The sequence below is a fragment of the Telmatherina bonti genome (assembly GCF_933228915.1).
Source record: "Telmatherina bonti genome assembly, chromosome: 8".
NCBI classification, from domain to species: Eukaryota; Metazoa; Chordata; class Actinopteri; order Atheriniformes; family Telmatherinidae; genus Telmatherina; species Telmatherina bonti.
Genome location: NC_136626.1, coordinates 30,284,887 through 30,308,475, shown reverse-complemented (window position 1 = coordinate 30,308,475; position 23,589 = coordinate 30,284,887). Strand labels below are relative to the sequence as shown.

The window sequence follows — 23,589 nt, the reverse complement described above, 5'->3', positions numbered from 1 at the left end:
TACTTGACAAAGGACAGAGAAGAGAATACTCGAAGGATTCTACTGCAACATTAAATCTACAATTTAAAATGTCTGATGCTGGATAGATGTTATTTATCATTTTTAAAATGTTTTTCTTTGACTTTGAGTCTTATAGGCCATTTTATAACATTAGACTGGGTTTTATAATTGAAAAAAGTTTATCTGTTTCTTTGACCACAGTTATGAAATATCTTCAATTGTAGGTATGAGTTTCTTAGTTCCCTCTTTTTTCAATAAAACAAGTCTTCTGTGATTTCTGTTAAACTCTGTTTCAGAAAAAAATATGGCTAACCATCGTGTAAGACACTAAGCAGGGGGTTAAGGAATGCTTTGCTCACCTTCATGAATTCTATTTTAGGAAAATAAAAAATAAATGTAGTGGGAAAATGTTGATAAAGTGTGTCCATATATGTCCAAAAGACTATTATAAAGACAGTGCCTCTTTCACAACAATTCTGTTTAAATATGGGCTTCATATTAATGGTCATCACTCTATTATTATTAAGTGGAAGCACGGGGAGAAAAGTTGTGTGAAAATGTGTGAACAAAGAGCTTTTAACAAATGAACTTGTTGTACCTACCAATGATTTAAAATATAATTTTTTCTACCTGATTTTTCATACTCTTTTTCCAATTATGCTATTTATTGTTGATGAATTTTGTTCTTCTCCAAAAAAGGTACATAAATAAATATTAACCTTTATTATATTGGCATCTGAAATGTGTAGTATAACGCTGATCTTGTCGCCATCTAGTGGCGGGATCACTCATTACAGTGGTCCGGACCCTGATCTGGACCAGACCACTGCTACAACCCCCTCTCCTCTCCCTCACTCACATAATGGACACGTCGGCCCATTGGTATTTACAGACTGACTGTTTTCGTGTTCAGCACTGTAATGCCTCAGCACTGATGGTGTGTTGTTGTGATACATCCGCTGCTGGGGGCAGAGCAAACACCACACTTTTAAAATCACAATGATGTCTATATTATATTTAATTCAGTGATTTTTAAAGTCCAAAATAAACTCATCTGAACTTTACAAATAATCAGAAAAAAAATCAATTTGTTTTCAGGGGAATTTTGATAACTGCGGTGGGTGACATGTTGTTTTCCTTACTGTTAAAGTGCTGAAACATTCACACACACACAAATTAAAACAGTCAAACTGTATTGTTTTAGGACAATAGATTCAGAATGCACTTTAAATTGGTAAGACACGGCAACGTACTTTCATTATTAATTCCTGAATATTTTTAATGAGTAAGTAAGCTTATATCTAATATTTATAGCTACAATATACAGGCTCCAGATAAAAGTCCCTGGCCCTGCAATGGACTGGTGATGTGTCCAGGGTGTACCCTGCCTTTCGCCCAAAGACTGCTGAGATAGGCTCCAGCTCCCCACGACTCCTAATCGGACAAAGCGGTTAGGATAATGAATGAATGAATGAATGAAGATATAAGTCCCTGCCAAGTTTCTTCCTCACTACTGAACGCATCATTCAGCTCTAACTGGGTTTGGTGTAACCTCCATCACCTGGCAGGTTAACTGAAACAAGTCTATGAAAGATTAAATTGCTAAAAGAAACACATAACATTTGAAGCGCATTTATTTATCTAATTTTCTTTTATTCATTTATTTTTTTCTACCCGTCCGCTGCGCAATATTGGCGAAGTAGTTTTATGCTGCAGTTTACAATTTCCTCCACAAGAGGGAGGTAAAGCATTACAACTGGGAGGAACAACTATATATATATATATATATATATATATATATATATATATATATATATATATATATACACACTATTATTAATATTTCTATTAATACTATTGTACTATATTACCGTACTATTGTCTTGAAGCTGTCTTTAAGTTCCCCATGAGGAGTAAAGGGATATATTTGAGGCATTACATGTTTTGGTTTTTTGACAGATATTTTTTTTTCCTTATTATTACTTGTGTTTGCGTCCTTGTTTCTCTTCACCCTCCTCACTTCCATAGTGAGAGGAAGGAATGATGGTGTTCTGTATGAAGAGGCTCTCCAGCTGACTCAACAGCTCCTATCATAAAATCCTGACTTTGCAACACTCTGAACCTACCGACGAGAAATCCCAATGCACCTGGAGTCTCTCAGGTTAGATCATTTGCAATTTATTTCCTATCAGAGTTTTTTCAGTATGTGAATGGTGAACCATGTGTGATGCAGCAGTGGTGTGATGGCTTTAAATAATCTTGCCTTGATTTTATTTTCCACATGTCAGCTTTCAAGATGAAGATGTAGTGCAGAAGATTTATGAGGCCGAGCTGTCGTTTTTGGAGTCTTGTCTGAAAATGAACTCAAAGTCTTACGGCAGCTGGCACCATCGAGGTTGGGTCTCGGCCCGTTTGCTTCGGCCAGACTGGCAAGGCTAGTTTATTTGTACAGTTCATTTCATGTACAAGACAATTCAAAGTGCTTTACATAAAAACATTACAGCAAGGTGCAGAGAGTATTAAAACAAGCAATCAAACAAGAAAAGTAAACAAAAGGGATTAAATAAAAAGAGAGGAAATAAAAATGACAGTGTGATAAATTAATAGTTAGTTTGATAAAAGGTGGAAAATAAAGTTTTTAATCTTGATATGAAACAGCTGAGAGTTTCAACAGACCTGCAGTTTTCTGGGAGTTTGTCCTACAAGTGAGGAACATAAAAACTAAACGCCACCTCTTCATGTTTGGTTTTTACTCTGGGAACAGAAAGTAAATTAATTCCTAATGACCTGAGGGATCTGATTGGTTCATAGCAATTCAGAAAATGCTGAATGTATTTAGTTCCAAAATCATTCAGTACTTTATAAACTAAAAGCAAGAATTTGATGTCAATTCCTTGACAAACAGGGGGCCAGTGTAAAGATATGAGGACTGCTGTGATATGATCCACTTTCTTAGTCTTAGTGAGGATTCGAGCTGCAGCGTTCTGGTATAACTGCAGCTGTCTGATGGACTTTTTAGAGAGAGACCTGTAAGGACAGCGTTACAGTAGTCTATTCTCCTAAATAGACATTCATGAAGAAGTTTTTCTAAATCCTGCTGAGACATCAGTCCTTTAATCCTCAATATGTTCTTTAAGTGATCAAAAGCAACTTCAAAACTGTCTTAATGTGACTGCTATAATTCAGGTCTGAGTCCATCGCTACAGATTTCTGGCTTTGTCATTTGTTTTTAATGTAGATGACTTTTAATCTTTCTTATTTTCCTCTAAAATTTATTTTAGTTTCGTTATCATTTAACTGAAAGAAGTTTTGGCACATCCAGGCTTTAATTTGAGCGATGCCTTTGATCAGAGTTTGCATTGGACTATAGCCTCCTGGTGAGGTGGTTATGCATATTTGTGTGTCATCAGCATAACTGTGGTAACATATTTAGTTTTTTTTATACCTTGAGCGAGTGGTAGCATGTAGATGTTGAACAGCAGTGGCCCCAAGATGGAGCTTTGGGGAACGCCAGAGGTTATTTTAGTTCGCTCATACTTGTAGTTACCGATAGACACAAAATAGTCCCTGTCGTTTAAATAAGACTCAAACCACTTAATTGCAGTGCCATCGAGTACCCAGTTTTTCAGCCAGTCTAGTAAGACTTTTTGGTTGACTGTGTGAAATGCAGCACTGAGATCCAGTAGGAGAAGGACTGAAATGTTGCCACTATCTGTGCTTATTTCCTTAAATATGTCCATTTCTGACCTGTGTTGATGAAAGTGACGTTTATTATGTACATTCCTGGGATTGTTGTTGCCCAGCTACATCCTGAGGCTGAGAAACTGCACTTGGCAGCCTGGAACATCAAGTTACAGCTTTCACTCAGAAATGCAAGGGGACAAATCAAAGAAAGAGGAGAACAGTAAGATAAACTTACAGAGCAGGGAACAAGAAAAGAGTCAACATCTGAGTGACTTTTACTTGCTGGAAAGAGCTCAGAGTTCAGGTAGGATGCAAGATGGAGGCTGAATTAGTCGCTATTAGATGTGTGTTGCTGAGAAAGTCTGTTGGAAGTTCAACAGTGTTACTTTAAGAGAGCTGTGGTTTGTTCACATTCTTCTCAAAATGATACTTAACATTTGAGAGACAATGACTTCTTTAACCTGCTGACCAGCAATAAAAGGCGGTAGAAAGAGCAAGGTGACTTATTTTTGTCTTTGGGTGTAGAGGTGATAAAAAAAAGGCAATTAGGAGGAAGGTTGAAGCTTTGGATGTGGAAGAAAATAAATGTTCAGATGTTTTACTGGCCACCTAGAGGAACATTCATCAAACTGTGGAGAGGTAGTGCCTTATTGCACTGGAAGAGTTTGCTAAATGAGCAGCTCATCTAACTTCATGGATTTAAAAAAAACAGATCCATAGTACTGATGAAATTAAAACAACATTTTGGTCACAGTGAGGTTGGGCAAGTTTGGAGGAAGAAAGCACGGAGGCGGATTGATCACACTTTGAGTTTGTATTGCAGCCAGTACCACAGAAAACAATTCACTGGTACGTGGTAGGTTGATTTAATGAAATATTGGCAAGTCTGGAGGCAAACATTTGCATTTTATGAACAAACTGTCAAGATCAGAAAAAAGAAAACCATCAAATCCATGAAAATCCACATTTTATAAAGTTGACAGTTACAATCATGGCTCTAAATGTTATAGGAGTGAGGTGCATGCCAGAAAGATTCAAATCCTTTAACCTCTTTGCCAAAAAATACAAGTTTCTTTGTGCAAACGTGTCATGTATGTGCTGTGTCTTGTGACAAACCCAACACGAGTTCCACACACAGAAGTTCTTTGTCTTTTTAACAGCAGAGCATGAAGACATGATAAGCTGTGTGTACGTCAGTGGGGAGGAGGAAAGAGTCACCATCGCCCTCTCCAGGCCTGTCAACGTCAGTATCTTCCAAGTTCATCTCACTAACTAAGTGTATTATATATATATACATATCTCTTGAGCATGTTGCATGGTGGCATAGTGGTTAGCATGCTGGCCTTATTGCAAGAAGGTTGCTGGTTTGATCCTTGGCTGTTTGAGCAGTGGCCTTTTTGTGTGGAGTTTGCATGTTTTCCATGTGTATGAGTGGGTCCTCTCCAGGTACTCTGGCTTACTCCCACTGTCCAAAAACGTGCATGTTAGGTTAATTGGTTACTCTAAATCAGGGGTGCCCAAGTCCGGTCCTGGAGATCTACCATCCAGCTGTTTTTAGGTGCAGCCCTTCTCCAACACACCTGAATCAAATAAGTGGCTCGTTAGCAGGCCTCTGCAGAGCTGGATGACATGCAGAAGAGGAATTCAGCTATTTGACTCAGCTGTGCTGGACAGGGGTTGCATCTAAAGGTTGCAGGATGGTAGATCTCGAGGACTGGACTTGGGCACCCCTGCTGTAAACTGTCCTTACAAAGTGAGCATGACTGGCTGTTTGTGTCTGTGTGGCCCTGCGATGGACTGGGGACCTACCCAGGGTGTACCCGACCTTTTGCCCAAAGACTGCTGGAATAAGCTCTAGCTTTCCTCGACCCTTCATTTGATCAAGTGGTTAGGACAATGGATGAATGAATAACTATTGAGCACATCAACATCCTTCTAATGAGGCTGCTGACATGAAATTTGGACCAGATGTTGGGAAGAACCCAAGTGATCTACACACTGAGAAACCAAATAGGGTTAGAAATGAGGTTATGTGTGAGGGAAAAAAAAAAAATCCATTTAACTCAACTCAACTCAACTTTATTTAGAAAGCACTTTAACACAACACGAGTTTCAACAAAGTGCTGAACATAGAAGTAAAACTTTTAGATAAAGTGCAGTGTGAAATCAGAGTAATAGCAGTAAAACTGTAAAAAAAAGAAAAAAAAACAATACAACAAAATGCTTAAAAAAAAAAAAACAAAAAAAAAACCCATCCCTCTTTCAGTTATATGTCAGTCACATATGCTGAAAAACAGCCCCACACTATGATGCTCCCACCTCTAAACATCAAGGTAATATGATGTCTCACCCCTCAGTTCCACTGAATGTGAAAGCGGTGCGGCTGCGGGGAGCCTTTGCAGGTTATCGCGACAACACTAGTAAACAAGAGTGGCTTTATCAGGAGCCTTGAGGTGCATTTATGAAGCTTCTTAGAAGCATCATCACTTTCCACTTCTGTAAAGTACGTACCCGTTCTTTTTTTGTGGCTTGCCACTTTGAAACCACGTCAATCTAGGCGGGAAGTTAGTCGATGAAGAGCAAAGCGGATCTGGTGGATTTTACCAGTAAAAGGCAACATGTACACTTTGGTTGCATTTTACTCTCAAACTCAACATTTCCTCATTACACATCCTTTTAATAAAGACATAAAGAGCAGGTGCGTGAGACATGGTGCAACTGTGCTTGCTAAATTTCTTTTCTGTTTTTTTGTTCACTTTAAAGCCTTTTTATAAAGCATTTTAAGTACATCAACTGTGGCAAGATGATACTATCCTCACGGACGTTCTGATCTGAAACGCTCCCGGTAGAGCAGGCTACCAGGCAGAAAGATCTGCGAAGCTGCTCCGCAGCGCTTCTGCATTGCTTTTATATCCAGTAGAAGCCTGGGTTTAGGGGTGTTTTATTGTTTGATGTTTTAGTTTTGATTTCATCTGATAGACATTTTTCCCATTTGTCACAGGTTTTTGCAAATGTTGTGCATCAAACGCTCCATGAAGAGCACCGGCGTCTGCAGACCAGATCCTATTAGTTTTTTAACAATCTAGACTTAAAACCAGACATGACTGAACTTTTTCAGCTGGCCTACTGGCACCCAAACATGAGAATGAGCTCCCCTCCCAAATCAAACTGGTCTCCAGTCTGGACACTTTTAAATTGATTAAAAACAAATGTTTCTTCTTAGGTTTTACCACAGCATAAGAATGGTGTCGTCATAGTTTGCCTTTTAGTGGAATTTAGCCGTTTAATTTCTTCTAAAAGTAATTTTTTCAATTTCTTTTAATATATTTTTTCAATTTTAGTTATATTTTCTGTATTCTACTGTTCTGATTCCTTTGTTGTAACTCAATGTTATTTTCTTTTTGTGCGTTTAAATCTATGAAATGCTTTGAGTGCATTTAGGTTTTTGAGATTGTTCTTATATATTTAGATATTTTTGTTTATTTGTTTCTCAAGCTTTTTTGTAATGAAGATTTTATCTTGTATGTACAGCGCATTTGCAGCGATGCCTTTTTATGAGATGTATGAATAAAGTGAGTTTGATTGGTTCCTTGCTGTTTTATTTGAAACAGCATTACTTGCTATTTTCAGGTCTTTCTGAAGCTCTTCAAGTGGTGAATTCTTGTGATAATTCTGTCAGAGGTCTTGTGACAAGTGTAGAAAGTAAAAAGGACATTCTTTCTAAAGAACTCACTAGAACATTCAGTAGTTTACAAATGCTTCTTTGACCAATGATATTAGTATTTTTATCAACACTAAGGCTTCAAAGAGAGCTTTTAACTCTCACCAATCATGAGATGTTTAACGTATGATACCTTGGTGATGAGTCCCTCCCAGTCCTCTGGCTGGTTGGGACAGAGCCAGCTGCTGACAAGAGACAGGATTAGTTTTTAATTATGAATTTCAGCTGCTTCCTTGTTACTCTTCCCTTCCTTGATCTTTGTCAAGCTTTTCCCTGCCACTCCCTTTCATTACACATAACTATGTATGGATCTGTACCTCTGGATTGTTCTGAGTGTGTCAACAACATTTTTAACCAAATTTAATATTGGAAAAGACACCTCTATAGTTTTCCCTTTCTGCTGACTCATCAAGTTTTCTCCCCCCCTTTGTTCTGTTAGGCGCAGTCAGTTGGCTTGCTTCTGGTCCTCGATGGCCAGCCTCAGAGAGTTGAGTGGAGGAGTGTCCACCCACGCTTGAGACACAGTCCCGTCTGGGTATCCTCTTCTTTTATAGCTGAAAGGTTTCACAGAGCCTCTGTAGAGATGAAAAGTGATTGGACAGGATACTGATTTAACATTCTGCTGTTGTCTTTGAGACGCTGATAAGATGCCGCGGTGTGTGCGTCAACAGAGAACGTTTCCATGTCAAGCTGTTAACATCTGTGGAATTTCACTGTTACCTCTCCCACACAAGTGTGATGGGAATTTCTGTCATGGCATTGAACCCATCAGGCAGCAGTGACACATGGCCCTGAAAGTCAACAAGCAGGCAGCCAAAGAGAAATATGTTTTGCAGAAGATCTTTTGTTCAGAGGTTCTGTTTTGCGGTGGACTTCAGGGAAAAAAATGAAGGAATCGTTGATGTTTGGAAAAAAAAAATTTCAGGTGTTTTTTAAAAGAAAAAACACATTAACCTGAATTAAAACTATTAAAAAGCTGAGCCTGGTGGCTTTGTAAGAACATACCTCACAATATTAAACATACTTGCTGTCATATTTGGGCTTATTTTGTCTTTTTCCCCAACTTGAATGCAACTTTGGAAAAGCAACTTGTGAATTTTTATGACAATTTCAATTCCTTTGAACAATAATAACCCTAACTATCACCATGTAGCCACAAAAGCACTCTCCTGACAACTGTCCTGTTGCAGTTTCGGCTTTACAGGATGGAGGAAACGCCATCCTTTTTCATCAGGAATCATCAGTTGGGTTGAACTCTGGACTGTTTGCCAGAGATGCTTCCTCTGTAGGAGTGAACTCTCAGTAGAGAAGACTTCAGTGTTGCAGTTGGAGCTTCAGTCGGTCAACCAGCTGCAGGAACTGGAGCCACTCAGCAAATGTTAGCTTGGAATCACAAAGTGTCAAAGTTTGCTGCTGTTGCTCTCGCTGTAGTCACTGGCTGCTCTCTTTGCCTCTGAAGAGTGCTTACTGACCATTATCCTCCTGATGAGGGCACTAGACCCTCTAGGATATGAAAAGGAAACACTTGCTCATTTCCAAACCCTCAAAGTGAGTACCATCCACACACAGCAGTTTCTGACATTGATGAGGTTGTATCTGTTAAGAGCTACTTTTTTAACTGATTGTATGTCCTGAAAAATACTTTCTCCTCTTTCAACAGAAGCTGACCACTTTATGCCACCTGGATCAGCTCCTATTGGTCGCTCACATCAATCTGTCCTCCAATCAGCGTCAACGGATGCCTCCTCAGTTTGCTATGTTGCAGTGCCTGGAGGTAAAATTTAATACAGCTGATATGTTCATCTAAATACCCCTTACATATGTTTATGCCCCCCCTCCCTCTCCTGTACATGTTCTCTTTCAGGTAATATAATGGAGGAGAATGACAGACCACCTGCTTCAACCACTTAAATGACCTTTTCAGGATTACAGGTCTTGGAAGCTGAAAATAACTGCATAGAAAACCTAGAGGGAGTCTCCTTGAAGAATAATAGTATTCTTAAATCAATAAATTTATATTCAGATGTGCATCTGTTGGAGGAGTATCCTCTTTCTGAATGTGTTTGTGTTGCAGCACCACTGTCTCAAAGATCAGTTTGTATTGTGATCTCTGGACTCCTTTCACCGTGTACCAGTGATTCAAGACATGCATGAATTAGCTCTGAGTGGCCCAGCACTGAAAAACAACCCTAGTAAAAGAGTGTGAGGAGCTGATGGTGCGTTAAAAAAAAACCCCAACAAACTTGCTACACACGGGGGCCGTTTGGGGTCCACATTTATAAAATCACACTGATACTGACACTAGAGCTCAATGCATAATTTATTTTACCAGGATGATTTTAAAAGTCATATTAGTACCCTCTGTAATTTTAGCAGCAGCACCAATGAGAAGAGAAGAGACACTTAAAATCCCATTATTACCACAGACCCTGACCCCCTGCATGCTTCACTTCTTTATACACTTGAGAAGAATTAATGTGGTCCGCAGGTTGTGACACTGAAGCTACACTCAAAGATTTAGTTTTTTTCTTTATGTAATGACAGTTTAAGTTACTTTTTATAGAGTATTTAGAAGAAAAAAAAGTCTTCACTCCCCATTGTTGTAATTAGTTTATTGATTTTTCTTTTACATCAGTGTTGTCATGTGTTTTTTTCACTCCTCCTCACTAAAAACAGAACATTTTTTTTGATTAACTCAAACACACAGATATCTCCTCTGTGGCAGATCTGCAGCCGTTGGCCTCCTGCCCCAAGCTGAAGCGCATTGATCTCCGTGGCAACCCTGTCACTCAGACGGCCAGTGTTGAGTCGGAGTTAGGCAAGCTGCTGCCCTCGGTCACGGACCTCCTGCTCTGATCACACACAGGGCGGGAATCACTGCCGCCATCGAGCCGTCATTCAGCTGTCCTTCTCGGTCCTGTTAGGTAGTGACATGAGAAAGTGGGTGTTTTTTCTTTTCAAGCATCTTGTGTCTGTTTTACTTGTTTGGGAAAATGTCAATCATAGGAAACCCTGAAACCCTGAAGCTCTGAAAGCCTGACGCGTCCAGAGCAAATGTCAGAAACACGTTGAACACTTCAACACAAAGTCCATGTGTGGTCACAAGAGTGTGTGTTAAAACCACTGTTGGTTGTGTGCAGATGTCCTAAGTCATAATGCATGCAGAAACTGTTCAGAGGAGTAAGTTGAGGAATTATTGGGATGTAGCAATGCTGGTTTTTTGCTTCTGTGAGCTTTAACGGTTTGGTTAGAGAGAAAAGCTCCAACTGGATGATCAGAGCAACGCATCACTCTTAAATACAGTTTTTTTTAAAGATTGTGAAAAACATTTAATGACACTATACTGTTGCACAGTAAGTCATCAATCCAATAATAAACAGCACACAATGTGTCACTGCCTTCGGTAAGCTTCTTATTACCTCTGCCAAAGAGGTTCTGTTTTCGTCCTTTTTTTTTTTTTTTTTTTTTTTGTAATCTCTAAGGGCTGTTGATTGGTTAAAGAGTAAATTTTTTAATGTGAAATTCACCATCAGCATCCAAATTTCACCATCTACAGTACATAATGTTCTAACAAGATTTACGGGATTTTGAAAAACTTGTGTGAGCGGGCTGGAAACCGCTGGTGGATTCTTGTGAACTTCAGACACGAGAGGCTGTCAAGTTATTGTGATTTATGTAGTCACATCGAGTACCAGCAAGCAGAATGATGGTCTGGCTACTGGTGTTGTCCTGATCAAATTTACTTTGCAAGGAGGAGTTTTATATATAAGGCCCCTGCTGATAAGTATCATTACTTATTTGTAAATTTGTTTAATGCTGAATTTAAAAATTGATGTTCAACCTGATCACAGGATTGTAAAGTGACAATAAAGTACAAATGAGTAAAATACAAGTTTTCTAGTGTTATAGTGTTGAATCCTCATCAGACATGTGAACGACACTGTTTTTTATCACCTAAATGCATGTTTGAGTTTGAGTTTGAGTTCCAGCACGCTCTCTGTTCGGTTTCCATGGCGACAAAAAACGTGTTGTTTTAAAGAGTTTTTTCTACTTGGAAATCCTTGTGACGTCCCGGGGGATAAGGTTCGGTGATTGGTTACCTTCTACTGGTTAACAAGGACATGTACAAATACATCAGGCGGGTGGAAAACGTGGGATAAAGTTATTTCCAACAATGGCTGGTGAGTTTACCAAAGAGAGACATCCTGCTGCATCCGTTGCTGTGGGTTGCTGTTTTCCACTTCGTTTTCAGGGTCTGATTCAGGTTCCAACATGTAGGGCTGTATGCTATGTGTTGACATTGTATTTTTTTTTTTTTTTTATTGAGTTCATATTAGCCTAATCCTTCTGCTTATGAGATGTTACAATGACGGCGAAAGCAGGTGCGGTGCGCGCTCCCGATGTAGTGCAGTGGCGGGAGGCGGGGCTTAATGTGGAAGAGTCTCAATCCACTCGTTTTGCCCACAGGCTGATCTGACAGCCTACGGAGAGGGTCGGTCTGAAGTAAATAAAGCAATTTCTGACAATAACTCCATCAATCCCAGCCCTTCTGGTCTCAGAAATAAAAATGAATTAGCCTGAAATGCACATAATAGTTCCACTTTAAGAGGATGAAATAAAACCAGATGAATGTTGGAACACTATAATTTAGCCAGATTAGAAGATCAATTTGTCCAGCATAAATTAGGTTCAGCATGTCCACCATGAACTCCATTAAATTACTACACATAGTTAACAGTGAAGCACAGCAGAGGGAGAATGATAATATGGGGCTCCATGTACTGTACATTCAGAATAATAAGAGGATATAAGATTATTGGTGAAGTGAGACGAGTCACTTAGCTACATGCTGATCAACAACTATCAGTTGACAAACGTGAAAGCTGACACCTCGGTAAGTATGTTGCTCAACTTGAAAGAAAAGTGGAAATTTTTACTCCCCCAGCCAGAAGGTATGTGAAAGCGTCTCAGATGGATGGCTTGTTATCTCCAGGAATATGTACAGCACATATGTGTTTCATGCAGAGGAGGATTGAATTATGAAAACAAGTTGGAACTTGGAAGATTTTAACCTTTTTGCCGCTAGTCAAACAATGACATCTTTCAGAAAACTGGTCCTAAATGTTTAACTTATAATATACAACACATATCACAGAGTGACAGTTATGTTAGTTTTCCTATTTAACATGAGTGGATTTATAAAAACGAGATGGATATTTATCACCAGCATCTCCATGAACCTCCCCAGGATCCTCAGGAACACTCACGATATCCTGATGGGAACTTGTCATTAAGGCTAAAATCCAATTTTTGCAGTTCTCTAGCCCAGAGCTCCCCCTGCTCTTTAGGTTTGAACTTGCTTGGGGATCCCCAGGGATCTATCTTCGCGCCTGTCCTTTTCTCCTTTTACATTATTCCCCTGGGCTCTATCTTTAAAAAGCATAAAGTGGATAGCCAGTCTACAATGAAAAGTCTACAGGACTATCTGTATGATGTGCATTCATGGATGGGGGCTAACTTTCTAAACTTGAACCAAAATAAAGCAGAAATGGTGTTTTTTGGTCAAATAAACCCTTTGCATAGACATAAAAGTGTTCTTGGTCCTCTGTATGATTCTCATTCCTCTACGAGGAACCTTGGGGTGATTTTAGACTGTATGCTTAGGTTTGACAAGCAAATGAGCTGTGACATTAAGTCAAGTTTTTCCAGTTGAGACTTCTTTAAAATTCTTTAAACCCATATATCTTCCCCAGACTGGTTTTGAAAGAGCAATTCATGCTTTTGTCACATCATGTTACTCACTGTACGTAGGGTTGGACCACGGTTCTCTTTACTTTCAGATTTGATTAATTGCTTTTAAATTTTTGCACTTTATGGCCCCGCTTTGTTAAACTGAGCTTTTGGGGCCCCATGCTCCGTCGAGAGCCCCAACGTCTGCAGATCAGCTCCTGTTGGCAGTGCCTAAATAAGGCTCAGGGCTAGAGGAGCCTTTCAGCCTTCCTCTCTGTTAGGGCCTCACATTCCCTGGATCAGTCTAAGTCTGCTCTGAAATCCCATTACCTGGCATTTAAAACCTACCTAAACAGGATATCTTGGTTCTATCTATTTACATGTTACAGAATTTTTCTGTGTTGTGTTTTATTGTGTTTTATTGTGTACCTGTTGTCCCCATAGCACTTTATGTCATAGAAAGATTGCATTTATTCATATTATTAGTATTTTTACTTTTAATTTGACTTTTATTCATTTCAGCACTTTGGTCAATAGAGGTTGTGTTAAATTTGCTAAACAAATAAAATTTGATTTAATTGAACTGAAATGAGTTGAAGTGCTCCAACTTTGCCACAATGGGTTGGGTTTTCTCCCTCACACTGGGTAGACTCGGTATGAGATGTCCAATGTTGAGATGACAGTAACAGTGTAATCTGGACATTTAAGATGGGTTTTAATTAAGGTTTTTACCGTGACTTTGGAGATCCTCTTCAGCCTGATCTGGGATGCCTGAGAAGATGACTGTTTTTCATAATGCGTGCCATCAAGTTGATTATGTTTCTCTGATGCTGTTATCCTCTCAGTGTCCAATTATTCCTTGCATGTAAGACTGTACGGTGTAGCTCTTGAAGTCAAGTCCGTTGTCATGTTAGCCCTTCTTGTCCTATTAGGGACACTGTACTTAGGGTTTATATGCATGTACATTTTAGTCCAGGCGTTCACTCTATGTTTCCTCCTATGAGATGGTCACGTTCTATTTTGACAGAAGTTTTGTGAGTTCTTGCGGCTCTACAGCATTGTTGACATTGCTTATTGCTGACAATTTTTTTTAATGTGATGAATTTGATAAGATCTGATTTTTGTGCTTGTGTCTGTAAAATGTTCAAAGTAAATTTAAGTTGTTACTGAAAAAAATCTCTTTTTAAAAGTGACTTTTATTTCAGGGAACGTGAAGTGATATAGAACACTGAAACACAAGTCTGAAGGTGTTCCTCAGGCCTTGTCCACACGTAGCAGGGTATCTCACAACACAAATATATTTTTCTCCAATTCAGCCTGTCATCAACACGAAGATCTACACAGACAAAAATGATATTTTAAAATTCCTCTGACCAAAGTAAAGATTTGGAAATACTCCATTTACATGTATGTATGTGGACATATAACTGGTGGTTAAGGTTTCCAAACGTCACTGTCTGCGACATAAACACCATGGCGTCACATGTGCAACCTTCTCAAAACTGTGTTAGTGTTATTGTTTATTGTTTGTTTTTACACTGCTGTCAGTGCTGCTCCACATAGACGACCAAAGGCAAAGGATGAGAATAAGAACTAATCTTATCATGTTCGAGGCATGTTTTGTGTTCTGTGGAAGTGAAGTCATAAGACAGAAGGTTTTTCTGATTGGATAGGATTAGGGGCGTCACTTCCAGCTAATGGTTTGATATGCTTATGAATATGCTCGGTTGCTGTAGTCCACAGTATAGAGTATACCCACTTCTAAGCTCCCTGTGATGCTGCTTTTACAATTACAAACGTCCCCACACATGCAGCTATGTTGCCCAGTAGCTCAGCTAAGGTTCCCGATGCTACACTGTCTGGTGCAGTTAACCATAAGTTGCATTAACTTTAGCTTGAACATAGACATAATGAAGATATATGTACATAAGTCTATGAGCCTGTTTATCACCAGCTCTATGTGCCAGTATTGGTTTCATAATTTCATAACTCTTCCTCCCTGAAAACCGAAGAGCAGAAATTATGTGACAATGAGCAAATATACTGATGGATTTTTGGAGTGAACAAAATAGAGTTGTCTTAAATGTCACTTTTTATGAAACAATGTTTTTGGGGTTTTTTGGGGTTTTGTTCTCTAAAACAAGGGCAAACAATTTAGAGTATACCCATATCTCAAGGGACCACTACACCACTGAATGTGCTTAACAACATGGTTATGCGGACAAGTGTGCATGAATTTGTTTTTGATAAACAAGATTCTGTGGACTCTTTTTTTTTTTTTTGGCTGACTGGAGGGGGAAAGAGATTCAGTTTTACAAAAACCTGAGTACCTGTGGACATGTACTCACTTTGTGCGCCTCATGTGGTTCAGCTGGATGTTGCAATACTCTCACTGTTCAGATGTTTGCCATTTCACGATGACAGAATTAATGTGTGTTCAAACAGGAAGATTGTGGCAAAAGTTGCTGCTTGAAAATGTCGAACAAATCAGCAAAGTAAGTCAAAGCATCTTGTGTCTGTTTAACTTGTTTGGGAAAATGTCAATCACAGGAAACCCTGAAGCTCTGAAAGCCTGACGCGTCCAGAACTAATGTCAGAAACACGTCGAACACTTCAACACAAAGCTCCAACTGGATGATCAGAGCATCACATCGCTCTCATATACAGTTTTTTTTTTAAAGATTGTGAAAAACACTTAATGACATTATACTGTTGCACAGTAAGTCATCGATCCAATAATAAACAGCACACAATTTGTCACTGCCTACGGTAAGCTTCTTATTACCTCCACCAAATAGGTTCTGTTTTTGCTTGTGTGTATCTGTCTGTCTGTCTCTTTGTTAGCACATTTATGAAAAAAAGGTTGGGTGGATCTTTGGGATTTTGGGTTCTTTTGTTTGTTTTTTGTTTTTCAGAGAATGTGTCTTGGTCTGTATCAGTCCATTAAATGTTTGGAGTGACTCAGATCACCATTTGGATCCAGGATTTTATTTATTTTTTTAATCATACAGTAGGGTTATTTTCAGTATATATGTATAATAATCCACAATAAATGAACAGGCTGCTTGTCCAGAACACACAGCAGAGGTTTGTGATGGGTTTTACAAGATATAAAAGTTAGATCTGGGCTGGCAGGAAAAATGACATCTTTAGGATTTTCATCTCTCCAAGAGAAGAAATGAAGATAAACACACAACAAACACCACAATATAGCCAAGAACCCATGACTTCATTATCAGTGTAACTAAGAATCTAATAGTGTATCCATATACAGTGAATATAGGACCAAAACATGAGGTTGAAATGAACAGCTTGACAGATGTATGCGCTTTCCGAGTGCTTCTCTAGTTTGTTTTGTTATATTTTTCCTTTTTATTTTCCTGTTTTAGCAGGGAAGTTTCCTAAATGCTTTTAAAAAAAAAAAAAAAAACCTATTTGTTGTAAATAGATTATTTGGACCCATGTGCACAATAAAGCAGTTTTAGAGCCCTAATTATTTCTGCTGTTCATCCAGGCTGGAAATAATGAGGTTTGTATGACAGATTATAATTTTCAGACGAGAAGTTTTAAAGAAATGGGGGCACAAAAGGTTCAAAATATACAAACCCTCTTTTTGTGTTGTCTTAATAAGGGCTTCAATGATCAGACCAGGCGAGGTAGCGGCTCTTAACATTTATTCGGGACTCGGCAGTACAGTGTCCACATGTAGTGCCACGCAGCTAGGTAACTACTTCCTTTTCCGCCTCCGGGCATGCTGGGTAATGGAGTTCTAGTATTACCACCTAATAACATCACATCTTTCCCCCTATAAAGAAAGAATATGTCCCTCTTGACAAGTCCCTACTAAAATGTTTTTTTTTTTTTTGTTTTTTTTTTAAACTTAGCAAATCTTTTTTAACTCGATTTACAAAACCTGGTAAATAAAACTGTTCTGACACTTATGGTCAATATGAAAGTGATAACTCTCCATGAATTCAAACATTTCCTTTTTTTTTCTGTTTCAACATATTAGCATATGAACTGCTGTATATTATCAAAAGTGTTTAGCAACTCTCAATTAACCTTTTAGGTGCCTGAACATGCCTCTTAGGCCTAGACAGTATTTCAACATCTGGTGACTTAGCAAGTTTAGACAGTCTAACAGCATTTGGCGATGCAGACGATGCGGCAAGATCACAGTCATTTTGAAGCTGGCCGGTTTTTGTTGGCTCTATGGACCCTGCCGGATTCTGCTGAACTGTTTCCTGAGCTGTAGTGTCCTTTTCAGTCAGCTGGAGTTGAAGATCTGTGCGGTTCCGTCTCAGGGACTGTTCGTTGTCTGTCTGGACCATATAGGAGCGTGGAGCAACTTCTTCCGCCACTCGTCCTTGTTGCCTCCATGTGCCTGTAGAAATGTCCCTCAAATGCACAATATCTCCAGACTTTAGTGAAGGTAGAGGTTTTGCCGTACGATCATTTAGCTTCTTTTGTTTTGCTTTGTGTTCCTCCTTCACTTTCGTGATTTTACGTGCTTCTTTAGGTGTTAGCAGGTTCTCATTAACTGGTAAGTTGGACCGAATGCGCCTTCCCATAAGTATTTGGGCTGGAGACAAACCGTTCTGTAGAGGTGTACTCCTGTAGATTAGTAGGCTGTTCTGAAAGTCGTCTCTGTCCTTTACTTTTTTCATCATGCTTTTTACTATTTTCACTGAGCTTTCTGCCAAGCCATTGGACTTTGGATATGTTGGACTTGATGTTAAGTGTTGAAACCCCCATTCTTTGGCAAAGGCAGCAAACTCACAGCTGGAAAACTGGGGACCATTGTCTGAAAATACTTCGCATGGGACCCCATGTCTTGCAAAGACAGTTTTGAGATAACTGATGACTGCTTTACTTGATGTCGACTGCAGCTCTCCTACTTCAGGATAGTTTGACAAGTAATCAGTAACCACTATGTACCTCTTCCCCTCATAGTCAAATAGATCAGTTCCAACCTTGTAGTAAGGTCTGTGAGGCACTGGGTGTGTTATCAGTGGTTCAGCTTGTTGTTTGGGCCTGTATGTGCGACATAGTTCACAGGAAGCTGTTGTCTGGCTGATATCCTGATTGATTCTTGGCCAGTACATCACTTCTCTTGCCCTGCGCTTGCATTTGACTTCTCCGAGGTGGCCTTCGTGTAACTTTTGGAGCATTTGTTTACGTAGCGATGATGGAATAACAAATTTGTTCCCTTTTAACACAATGTCATTAACCACCGTGAGCTCTGCTCTGCAGTTCCAGTAGTCTTGTATGTTTACTGGGCAGTCTCTTTTGCATTTTGGCCATCCTTTCAGTATTGTGTTCTTGAGCTCTTCCATTGTTTTATCAGTATTAGTCTCTCTCCGTATTTGCTCGGTTCTGTCGACTGTTATAGGCAAAGACGTCACAATCATGTCCACGTATGCCTGTATTTCTGCACTTTTCTCGCTGTCCTCACTTTCCTCCTTATCCACGGCTCTCGACAGGGCATCAGCTGCGTACATGTACTTTCCTTGTGTATACATCATGTGCACGTCATATTTTTGCAGCCTGATTAACATGCGCTGTATCCGTACTGGACAGTCATTCAGAGGTTTGGACATGATTGACACCAACGGTTTATGGTCAGTTTCCACCTCAAAAGTTCGACCATAGATGTACTGATGGAAACGCTCACATGCATATAAGCTAGCTAACAGTTCTTTCTCGATTTGAGCGTATCTGGATTCGGCGCTGGTTAGGGCCCTGGATGCGTAGGCTACTGGTAGCCACTGTTCGTTATGTAGCTGCAACAGCACTGCTCCCAGGCCATACTGCGATGCATCCGCTGAAATCCTTGAACGCTTCTCTGGGTCGTAAAACTTTAACACAGGCTCTTGTGTCAAAATGTCTTTTAGTGTCTGAAAACACTGTTCTTGTTCATGAGCCCAGATCCGTTCGTTTTTTTGTTCGAGAACACACCTGAGAGGTGCTGAGATGGTTGACAGTTGTGGTACAAATTTAGCAAGATAGGTGACCATCCCTAAAAAACGTCTGACCTCATCTTTGTTGTTTGGTCTTTCCATGTTGTTGATTGCTGATGTTTTTCTTGGGTCTGGCTTCACCCCGTCCTCGCTGACCACGTCTCCCACAAAAGTAAGTGTTTTCACTCCGAACTCGCATTTATCTTTGTTGAGTTTCAGATTCACTTCTCTTGTCTTGTCCAAAACTTGTCTCAGTCGCATATCATGTTCTTCTCGAGTAGAACCCCAGACTATTATGCCGTCCATCATTGTCTCTACTCCTGGTATGTGCTTGAAAAACATGTGAATGGTCTTATGGTAGACTTCAGGTGCTGACAGGATTCCGTATGGCAGACGCAAAAATCTGTATCTACCTTCAGGTGTGTTGAATGTGCACAGCCTCGAGCTCTCCTCGTTGAGCCTCAGCTGCCAAAAACCTGAAGACGCGTCCAGTTTACTGAACCATTTTGCTCCAGCAAACTGTGCCATGATTTCTTCTCTGGTTGGTAACTTAAAGTGCTCTCTTTTTATCGCCTTGTTTAAGTCTCTAGGATCCAAACATGTTCTCAATGCACCTGTTTTCTTTTGAGCAATAACCAGTGAGCTGACCCATTCTGTTGGCTCATCGATTTTCTTGATGACCTCCAGTTTCTCCATGCGTGCTAGTTCGTCTTTCAGTTTGTCACGCAGTGCGAATGGAATTTTCCGGCAAGGATGCACAACAGGAGGGACACTTTTATCCACATGTATTTTGTGAATTCCTTGTAGGCATCCAAGTCCTTCAAAACAGTCTTTATACTCCTCCATGAGTGAGTCTTGGTCTTTTCTGTTATCTGATGACGTCACTACAAACACCCTTTTGACGAGATGGAGCTTTTTACAAGCACTGAGCCCCAGGATTGGTTGTACACTCATATCCACGATCAGTAGCTGTGCTCTTATTTGGCGCCCTTTGTATTTGAAGATTGCGATACATCCACCTTTAACAGGAACACGTTCTCCAGTGTATCCAGTTACTTTTGTTGTGACAGGATGTATTTTGCTTTTCACAGTCAGTGTTTTATAGTCTTGCAGTGAAAGCAGATTCACATGTGCCCCTGTGTCTAATTTGAATGGAATTATAGTCTGGTTGACTTCAATTGGCACAATCCATTCCTCTTTTCCAGTTGGACCAGCCTGTACCATGTTCACAATGAACGCATCATCATCTTCATCTTCTTCACCGACTGTGTGAACTTTCTGCTTTGATGGCGCTTTGCAACATTTGGCATAGTGATTGCTCTTGCCGCAGTTGTTGCATGATTTCCCAAATGCAGGACATGACTTTGGCTTGTGGCTGCCTCCACATTTACCACATCTGTACTCTTTAAACTTCTCCTTTAGTTGTTTTGGTTTGGAAAACATTTTCTTTGTCTTTCCTTCTTTTTGTATTGTATGCACTGTCGTTTCACCTCTCTGTAGCTCTTTTGCTTGTGCTCGGGTGGTTTCCGCTGCTCTGCACATACTGACACATTTATCCAATGTTAGTCCAGTCTCTCTGAGCAGTCTTTCTCTTAGTGCATTGTCCACTGTACCACAGACAATCCTGTCCCGGACGAGCGAGTCTCTCAGTGTGTCAAATTCACACGTTTTACTTAGTGTGTGAAGCTCTGCCAAGTATTGATCAAATGGTACTCCTTGCTTTTGGTCATGGGTAAAAAACTTGTACCTTTCAAAGGTCACGTTCTGTTTAGGCACAAAGTACGCTTCAAACTCTGCCATTAACTGTGCTAAAGCAAGATTAGCTTCATCCAGCTGAAAGCTATTATATATGTCCAAGGCATCTTCTCCAATAACATGCAAAAAGATGTGAGCCTTCAGTTTTTCATCATTACCCCCAACTCCGCTTGCAGCAAGATATATGTTGAATCTCTGCTTAAAGCGTTTCCAGTTGTCAGCAAGGTTACCGGTCAGTTGCATGGGAGTGGGCGGACTTAGCTTGTCCATGACTGCACGCTGGGTTATTGGAACCTCTACAGCCCCGTCCTGTTGCACGTCCTCTTGAATGTCCACTAATTCAGGTACGTCAACATCTTCTGACGGTTCGGATTGTTCCTGTCCACTCGTGTCACTCCCCTCGCTGCTCGTAGCCACCCCGCGCCGCAGCAAAGTCCGTTAGCATGTTGCTATGTATTCAGCAAGTCTCACTCGTGCGACTTTTCCTCTCGTGGCTCCCTCGTGGCAAACTCCTCTTTTAAATCTGCACACGACCACTTCTGACACCATGTGTTGTCTTAACGGCCACTTCTGACACCATGTGTTGTCTTAATAGGGGCTTCAATGATCAGACCAGGCGAGGTAGCGGCTCTTAACATTTATTCGGGACTTGGCAGTACAGTGTCCACATGTAGTGCCACGCAGCTAGGTAACTACTTCCTTTTCCGCCTCCGGGCATGCTGGGTAATGGAGTTCTAGTATTACCACCTAATAACATCACACTTTTCACAAAAAGCATCGATAAGTTTTCTAAAAGGTGCAGCATGTAAGCATGGCACGACTATTAGATGTCAGTAATCCCTGTATGTACACCTTTTAAATCTTCAGTTTAATTTGCCTGACTACATTTGGTCCAAATCTTCCCCCCCCCCTTACATTTGGACATAACACTTTGAAAGATGCAGCAGATGAGTTTCTTACAGTTGAGGGGTTGAACGGGTATGAAAGGATGACAAATCTTTCCAGGCAAGGATGTTTATGACACCATTTTTTTTTAAAGAAATGTCTGAAAATTGGTTTAAGAATAATCTTTAATGTAAAATTCACCATCAGTCTTAAAGTTTCCTTACCTGCAGTGCATAATGTTCTAACAGGGTCTTGAAAAACTTTTGTGATGAGACTGAAATCTGCTGTTGGATGCTTGTGAACTTCAGACACGAGAGGCTGTCAAACCACTGACTTTAGTTGCATCGAGTGCCTTGGAAAACTTTTAGTCATCTGGTTCAGGCGAATGTTTCAACACTCTTGTTCAGGTGTTTGCAGTTTCATAATGAGCATATTTTATTTTAAAATCATAAGATGTTTTCAAACAGGAAGGTTATGGCAAAAGTTGCTGAAGAATGTCTGAGCAAAACACTTCAAACTTTAATAGTTTTTTTTTTATTAATGTACAGCCCATGGAGAGGCAAAAACCTGCTTTGCAGCTTCAGGAAATAAAATATGTTTTGTTCATTTGAATGAACTGAATTTCTTTTCTTTCTGCTTATGCTTATTTTTCTTTTCTGGATGAAGATAAATCCAAAAGAACTAGTTTTAGTAACATATTTCAGAAGGTCAGTGAAAGTACAGAGAAATTATGCAAATTTGTTGAGGAAGCCAGAACCCAAAACTCAGCCAACAAGAAAGTTTAAAAGACTGATTGAAATAAAGATGGTGTTGAAGGTGGTCTTGCTTAGTCTGATCGTCAGGAAGTCTGGAACACAAAAAGACAGGTAAACCAAGAACAGGGATGAGATGATACTGGAGAGGTCAAGAAATGAACATTTACCAGGAGATGGGAAATAAGCAGCCTCAGAGTAGTCCTCCAGAGCAGCGAAAAAAAATCCCCACAATCCAGAATTTCAAGGTTCAAACACAGTCCAGGGTCCACTCCAAAAGACACGAGCAAGCAAGAGAAATCCAAGGAACAAGCAAGAGGCAGGGTCAGATTCAGGCAGGGTTCAGCAACAGGTGATCAGTTCATACCAATAAAGACATAGCAAACACAGTGGTCGGGGACAGGCAGGGTCAAACCAGGTTTTCTTTCAGAGTCAGGTACACGAACAAGGCTTGAAAGCTGTGGAAAAGACAGACGACCTCACACTGAGCGGCTCTAGAGCTGGTGTTTCAGTAGAGGGCAGAACAGGTGAGGATGATCAGTAATCAGGCAAGGAAAGAGTGCAGCTCTTTAAGGACAGAGCGGAAACCATGACACAAATTATTCTTTCTCATCACTAAACATCCAAAATATTAAATATATCCCAACAATGTTGATTTGCTTTCTCTAAAATGAAGTGTAATATGCAGGCATAGTGAAGCAAAGACTTTTGGAGGATGGCCTGGTGTCATAAAAAGCAGAAAAGAAACCGCATCAGCATCAGAGTTTTCGCACATTTCAAAATGACTCACAGTGCCATCTAAACTTACACTCAAAATTCATTTGTGAAACAAGGCCTATTTATTAAATATTTGAGATTCAATCAAATTTATTTGCACTTAATTTTTGCTTTTAGTTTCTTCTTTCTTCTACTTTGATGAATTCCTAAATAAATCAGTGAATTCACAACCTTCGCTTGTTGTGGATGCATGCTGACATCAGAGAACAAATATTTTCATTATCATTCGGAAGATTATTTTCATTATTATTTGGAAGTATTTGGAAGTGAATATTTACTTTTAGTCATTCTGCTGCTGTGATTATAAAAAATGATTTGGCTATCA

General features: G+C 39.8%; 1 protein-coding gene and 1 pseudogene across 2 annotated transcripts in view; both read left to right on the top strand.

The window, feature by feature from the left end:
- LOC306759953 (protein-glutamine gamma-glutamyltransferase K-like) overlaps positions 1–23,589 on the top strand; it is a gene marked incomplete at both ends in the record, with an annotated part of 64,964 nt that overhangs the window by 16,047 nt on the left and 25,328 nt on the right. The window lies entirely within an intron of this gene.
- On the top strand, positions 8,191–10,261 carry LOC306759480 (geranylgeranyl transferase type-2 subunit alpha-like; annotated as a pseudogene). The gene is made up of 5 exons: positions 8,191–8,264; positions 8,695–8,783; positions 8,865–9,179; positions 9,338–9,398; positions 10,113–10,261. The product of its transcript is annotated as a geranylgeranyl transferase type-2 subunit alpha-like (transcript).